The following is a 7,490-nucleotide window of genomic DNA, read 5'->3' as shown; positions in this document are numbered from 1 at the left end:
AAGCTCTTTGGGTTATTGTTAATTCTCGTTCAGCCATTTTGTGCCAGGCATTGCTTGAGTAAAATCTGAGTGCCCAGCTCCTTCCCTCAACAAATTTCAATAGGACAGGTCATATGTTATGCTTTATCTGGGTACAGAATGTCTGTACATAGTGCACTTTTTCATGTGAATAATTGTACCTTTCTTTTTTCCAGATCAACAACTGAAGTACACTGTACACTGACTGTACCTACATTAATGAAACTGCAGGAGAAATTAACCATGATTATGGCCAGATGCACAGATATGCACAGGTCCAGTTTAATGTTCTTATTTAGATTTAGAGACCTTTATTGGCATTAAATCTTATTGACTCCTTCTCAGAATGTGTTCCTCTTGGCTCAAGAATCAAAGGGGAAATCCTTGTCTTGTTTGCCTGTGTGAGGGATACATGGGACAACCATGATTTCTCTCTCCGACATCTTCTTGTAGTGGCCCATGTGCTTCTGTAGTCTCCTGATCTTTGTACTGAGGTTAAGACAGGCTTGTTAGGAGTTGGCTGTCAGTTTGAAAATTGGGAGCCAGCCTGAATAGCCACACTCTACCCAAAGTCTGAGAATCCTTGCTTGAACTGGAGATATGACATGGAACTTCATTAGGGATTGGCTGCCTTAGAATCACAATTGCACAACTCCAGTTCAAAAAGAGCCATGCCATCTAATTTCAGTAGTTCTCTTCCCCACAAGGCAGTGGTGTTTGTTTGGCATGACAGGGTCCTAAGCATTGCCAAGGATTCACTGGCAATAATGGACGAGTCTGTGAGAGTACTCTAAACAGAAGCTGTGCAGTGTGATCTGAAGTAGGATTACTCAGAGGTGAACCCAATGGGGTATATTACAGAGTGAATGGATTTAGTATTCCAACCATCAAGAGACACCACCTCTTTACTGACTCTCTGTCCAATAAGTTTGTTTTCTTCATGATTTCTTGGGAGAGCAGACTGGTTCTAACTGACTCAGAAGGAGATTTTTGGTTATTCGGTTACAGTTGTATAACTGTACTGAAGTCCGTTAAGCAGATTGCTCAAGCCAGCGGTAACCTTGGGTGGATGACTAGCTGGCTTGGTGTTCCTTATAAATCCTGCCTTGTAAACATTCCTAGACTCTCTTTCTCTCTTTACATCCTTTGTCCCCATAAGAATTTTCAGCAGGTAATTCCTCTCATAAAACTTTAGGAACTCATTTCTTGGCCACTGTGAAAATCTCAGTTTGTGATTTAAAAACCAGCCTTTAAGCAGATGTCATTTCTTTTGTCTTCTTTTTCTTTGTTCTGATTAGACAGAATGATTTAATCCAAGAGAATCTGGGGTAGTGGAGGAGGGGAAAGAGAGGTCGTTTGCTCTTTATGTCTGTAGAATAAATCTAATTTATTTAAATCTGCTCTGCCTTTATAACTCCTTATTTCTCCAGGTCATTGACCTTTTAAAAACACATCTGGACTGGACAGAAGGAGCCATCTCTCATTCTTCACGTACGGTGAACAGATGTGCAGCGTGTTAGAGGGACAATTTATATGGACTGAATGTTTCATTGTGATGATGGTAAGATAGTAAATTAAAGGGTTCTGAAAGGGTGGCTGAGACAGCAGCCTTCAGGAAATTGATAGCAGGGCAACACTCTTTAGAAGGATCCACAGTGAGAAAGCTTGGTGAATACTGCCCCCTTTTGCTCCAGAAACAGCATCATATCTTTTTTGCATGCATTGCTAACTGTGCATAATGAGTAAGGGGACTGTTCAACCTTCAGTACTGAGTATTGAAACAAATGTATTTAGAATATAAATGCGCTAGTTCTTACAGACAGACCACAACAAATATTTCTGAGAAGTACTTTTCTTCCATATCAAAAATGTGTACCTAAGTACAGGATGCAATGAGAAGTGACCCTTTGAAGTTCAAATCGTAAAATGGACTTGGTCCTGGCACACAGCACAATCCTATATGTGACTATTCAGAAATGATCACTATTAAATTCAATGAAATTTACTCCCAGGGGAGTGGGCATATGATTGCAGCCACAGTGTAACTCAGGGAGGGAGGGTAGAATTGGACAGGCCATAGAAGGTAGCTTGAAGAAAGGAGCAAGTCAACAGAAAGGAATGGAAGCAAGCAGCAGAGGAAAAACTGTAAGAACTGAGACCCCCTTGCACAGAGCTGAAGTTAAACTATTATTCAGGCAAGATCTGAAAGATGAATTGGAAATATTTATAGTTAATGATACTATCTTTAGGTTAGCTGGAGTCGATGTGCAGAGAGCATGCTAACAACGTCGAAGAAAACCACCTTGCCACATAGTCACATAGACACTGTGGTAAGTTAACTCTTGATCAGGGGTGTCCAAACATTTTGGCAGGAGGGCCACATCGTCTCTCTGACACTGTGTTGGGGGCCAGGAAAAAATTAATTTATATTTAAAATTTGAATAAATTTACATAAATGAATATATTAGAGATGGAACTTATATGAATGAATGAAGGTCTTGCAATAGCTCAAGGCCTATAAAAGGCTTTGCACAAAGCAAGGCCAGCCTTTCCATCGCTGCCACTGCTGCATCATAGACATGAAACAGCAAGTAGTGGAGGGAGCCCTCATCCCACAGTTCAGGTGAGAGGTCGAACAGTCATCCTCATGCTGAAAGCAGTTGCATTGGGCCAGCATGGGCTCCAGTAAATCTCCAGAGGGCCAGAGGCTCACTGGAGACTGGGAGTTCCCTGAGGACCGGATTGGATGCCCCCGAGGGCCGCAAGTAGCCCCCACGCCAGGGTTTGGGCACCCCTGCTCTAGATAAACGGCCATCTATAATCACCTCGTATTGGTGTTCCATATAAGGATGGTTGCAGCACAGTTCACTTCTGGGTTACCAAAGGCAAGCATGGATCAATGTGCAGATGACAGAGACTGACAAATCTGTTAACTTTTAGGATCCATCTATGCACATAAATTGATTTTAAATTTAATTCCTTGCCCTGGCTTTCCCAAGGAGCCCAAAGAACATGCAGAGACATGCAGATCTCAAGATGCTGTGGGAGGGAGTTTTCAAACTCACTTAAGTTTGGAATGTGTGCCTGCTAAACTGGGCTGGGTCCTGTACTTGGACACAATTGCCTGACTAGCTAAGGCACCTGCTTGTAGAGAGGGATCTGGAAGGAGTAGCATGTTTGTCTGACTGATGGAGCCAACCATCAGGAATCACACAGCTGCTTTGTCTGGCTCACACATAGGGGTACCTCAGAGGTCCAGGGAACATCTTAGTGTTCCAAAAACTAGACAGAGGTAGCAGGCAAAGGCATGAATGAAAATGCAAACAGCATAATATAAGGGACAAACTGTACTGAATTTCAGTTTGTCTTCAAAGTCTTAACATTGTTCAACAGTCTCATAATCATCTCTAGAAATCTGGTCCCCACAAAGGAAATAATCAAGGTCAAAATTCTGCTCCCCACAGGAAATAGGTTTATTTTTTCACGCTGACAGTCTCCTATGAAAATATTATCTGTTTGCCTCCAAGATACACTGATATTTCAGCCAAGTGATCCAAATGACTCTGGTCACATCTGCCTGAGCTTGGAAGTGCACTGAAAATTCCCTACTTCAAGCCACTTCTACGCATTAGTCAGAATGAGCTCCATGTACTAAATAGCAGATTTATATTTTATAGCAGATTTTTTTACTAAATAGCAGATCAGGGCAAAAGATTTAGGTTACAATCCTATCACACATACTTGGAAGAAAGTCCTATTGAACTCACAGCCCAATCCTATCAAACACTGGCACAACGTGCCACTGGACCCACACTGTATCCAGCACTAAAATGAGCAGGCTGGTGGTCTTTTCGGGGTATGAGAACATTTGTTCCCTCACACCATGTAGAACCCCAGCCTGCTCAATGGAGCTATTCGGATCTGCGCCAGATGCACAGTACCAATGTAGGGCTTTCAGGCCCAGGACAGGAGTTAGGCTATGCCAGAGGTCTCCTCCACTGTCCCCCTTCCAGGCTTGAACCTGCCCAAAACACCCCCTTTGCCTCCGTTCCACCCTCCCCCCATACCTCCATCACCCAGCTCAGCACTTACTTGCCCCGGTGGGCGTCAGGCGGGATGTGGGACCCATGGGATAGCACAGGCCTTCCTGCCAGTACTGCTTAGTTTTGGGGTGTCAAAAGTGCTTTTTGCTGCTTTTACAACACTCAGCACCGGCACTGAAGCTGTTGCACCAGAGCTCGTCAACCTTAAGATTGGGCTGCCTGTGGGGCTTATTTTTGAGTAGACATGCACAGGATTGTGCTGTGAGTGTAACTCACTTCCAAATGTGTTCATTTACTACGTGTAAGAAGCTTTTTACATGTTGGGAGCATATGACTCACCCCCATGCCCACCTGCAATGGTGCAGCTCACAGATCTATCATTTTGGTCTGCCACTGAATTTTGTGTGATGTGTAGAATGCCGACCACAATTATTTTTATTTTGTATTTTTTTAAGTATTTAAGATTGTTTTTATGGTTGTTTTACAGAGTCTGTAAACCACCTTGAGCATTTGCTTCAATAGGGGATGGGTGGGGTAGACATTTTTAAAACAAATAATAAATAATGGTTATGATACATACCAAATTCTCATTATTAAATGGGCTCTGAATCTTATTTTTGCCCACTTTGGAGTAGATTCCATAGGCAAAATACTGGGGTTCTTTCACTCACTCTGTATGCAAAGTGTACGTCAACAAGATATGACTTTGTCTTGCCGTCCTATTGCAACAGTATGCCTTTCTGTGCATCATTTTGTACAATGGCACTGTACTTTAAAAATTTTATTTCACTTTATAAAATTATCTTGTAATAACAATGAAACATGTACTTTACAGCATTCTTCAGGACAGTAAGCAGAACTGCCAACAAGCAGTAAAATATTAACCAAACTGAGATTGAACAACTGATAACTGGACACTGATATCTATATGAGGTAATGTATTATTAATTCAATTAAGCCTTCAGGTAGATCTCAGTAAGGACACCTTCAATTCCACTTTTAAGCTATGTAAGCACTGCTCACCAATCACATCCTGTCTCAGTGTTGGCCCATCCATGAGACAGATGGAGGCAGTTGTCCTCAGCGATCAGATTGGGGGGGGGGGGGCACCTCAGTCCATACTTGCCCTCCTCTTTCCAGTCCCTATTGGAAAAGGAAGAAGGTGGTGGAGAGGGAGAGGAACTGTGAAGGTATGGAGACCCTCATTTCGCCACCCTTCTGTATCACCTTCCTCTTCCTTTTTTCAGTCCAGAGAATAGGAGGAGTACACCATCAGGTAAGAGGCAGGCACAGCATTTGGCTCATTGCCTCAGATGCCAAGAAGTCTTGGGCCTTCCCTGCTTCCACCCCTACCCACATCTGAAAACATTTTGCACAACTACAGATGTAGGGATTTTGCCAAGCTGGGCATGCTGTTGCACCACTACAGAAGCTATGTCTGGAGTCTTTCAGTGAGTGCACATGACTGAGAACCCTAAAGCATTTCTGGCCTTAACAGCCCAAACCATTGGGTGAAAATGGCTTAGGCAAGAGAAGTGGTGCAAAGCCCAAAAGAGCTGAACCATAAGGAAAGGCTGCAGCACTTGAGGCTCTTCAGTCGAGAAAAGAGGTGCCTGAGGGGAAACATACAAAGTTATGCAGGGGATCAATAGACTGGATAGAGAGATGCTCTTTACACTCTCACGCAACACCAGAACCTGGGGACAGTCACTAAAATTGAGTGTTGGAGAGTTAGAACAGACAAAAGGAAATCTTTCTTTACCCAGCGTGTTATCAATCTGTGGAACCCCTTGCTACAGGATATGGTGATGGCATCCAGCCTAGATGCATACAGGATTGGACAGATTTCTCCATCACAGGTTACAAGCCACGATGGATATGTACAGTCTGTGTTTAGCTGGTTGCTCATTATGAGGGCCCGGTAGGAATCTTTTTCTGTCATCCAAATTCGCCGTGGATGGCAGTTTTTATTTTATTTTTCACATTTCTATACTGCCCTTCCTCCAAAGACCTCAGGGCGGTGTACATAGCTGCTCCCCTCCTTTTGTCCTCACAACAACACTGTGAGGTCTCTTGTTATCTGGTGTGCTCCCTGGGGCATTTGGTGGGCTGCTGTGAGATACAGTAAGCTGGACTAGATGGGCCTATGGCCTGATCCAGTGGGGCTATTCTTATGTTCTTAGGTAGGTGAGGCTGAGAGAAAGTGACTGGCCCAAGGCCACCCAGGAAGCTTCTTGGCTGAGGGGGAATTCGAACCTGGATCTTCCAGATCTAAGTCCACCTCCCAAACCACTACACCACGCTGGCTCTCACCTAACCTAGACTGCCGAGGGAGGGAAGGTATATTCAGTAGGTTTCATGCATAAAAAATTGGTCACTGTGTTTAATAAAGAAGCACAAGTTAAACCCAACTGCAATCTGGTGTCTTTCCTGGGGGTGTGAGCGTAAACAGAATGCTAAATGCAAGGAGGTGGCAGCGAGATGCAAGTATCTTGTTTGTGCTCCCTGAGGCATCTGGTGGGCCGCTGTGAGATACAGGAAGCTGGACTAGATGGGCCTATGGCCTGATCTAGCAGGGCTCTTATGTTCTTTACCAGGGTTTCTTCACAATCTGTTTTAATGCCAGAGCTCTGTGTTGGAACAAGTGATATCATAATGAGGAAAAAAGTAACTCTGAGTGTGCATAGTGTGCCTTGCTTTCAGCACTGAGTAACCACAGTCAGCCAGCAGCAAATCTAGGCTTGCCATTGATGTCTCAAACCAACCAGGGACTACATTTGTGCATATTCCTAGCTGGGTGAGGAACCAAATGTACATACAAGTCTTGTGCATCTGGAACAAGCTGCAGTGCTACCTTTTCTACATAGAGAACTCTGTCTCTCAAGTACATTACCTCTGTCTCTCAAGCTGATCAGTGGCAACACAAGAAGGAGTAAAATTAGAAGGAGGTGATCTTTCACCCATGTGGTAGATTTCTGAAAGAGAAATAATAGTATATTTCCCATTAAGACTCCCATTCTAAGTATATTTTCTCTGAAGTTCATTGTATTGATTTTGATTGAGTTAACTTTCAAGTAAAAAAAACTTGGGATTTATAATTTCCAGGACCCACAGGGGTTCCAACAATGGGGCCAAGATAACAGAGGGACGTCCTCTGGAGAAGGTTACCCTCTGCAACCAACAATGAAGCTGAAGGAGAGGCCATGCTACAACTACAAGAAGTGTTCATGCAGCGGTTCTTTCTCTTCCAAAGCAATGTGAAAGAATATTATGAATCCAATTACCAATTGCTCTTGAAAAAAAGTCTGTAGGCTCAAAATATATTGAAGGGGATATTTGGGGTGGAATGAAGGAACTAAGGCTGCAATCCTAATCTCACTTTCCTGGGAATAAGTTCCATTGAACATAATAGGACTTACTTCTGAGTAG

The sequence above is a fragment of the Tiliqua scincoides genome, chromosome 1 (assembly GCF_035046505.1).
Source record: "Tiliqua scincoides isolate rTilSci1 chromosome 1, rTilSci1.hap2, whole genome shotgun sequence".
Classification (NCBI taxonomy): domain Eukaryota; kingdom Metazoa; phylum Chordata; class Lepidosauria; order Squamata; family Scincidae; genus Tiliqua; species Tiliqua scincoides.
The sequence above is the reverse complement of the archived record's forward strand: the minus strand, read 5'-3'. Positions refer to the sequence as shown.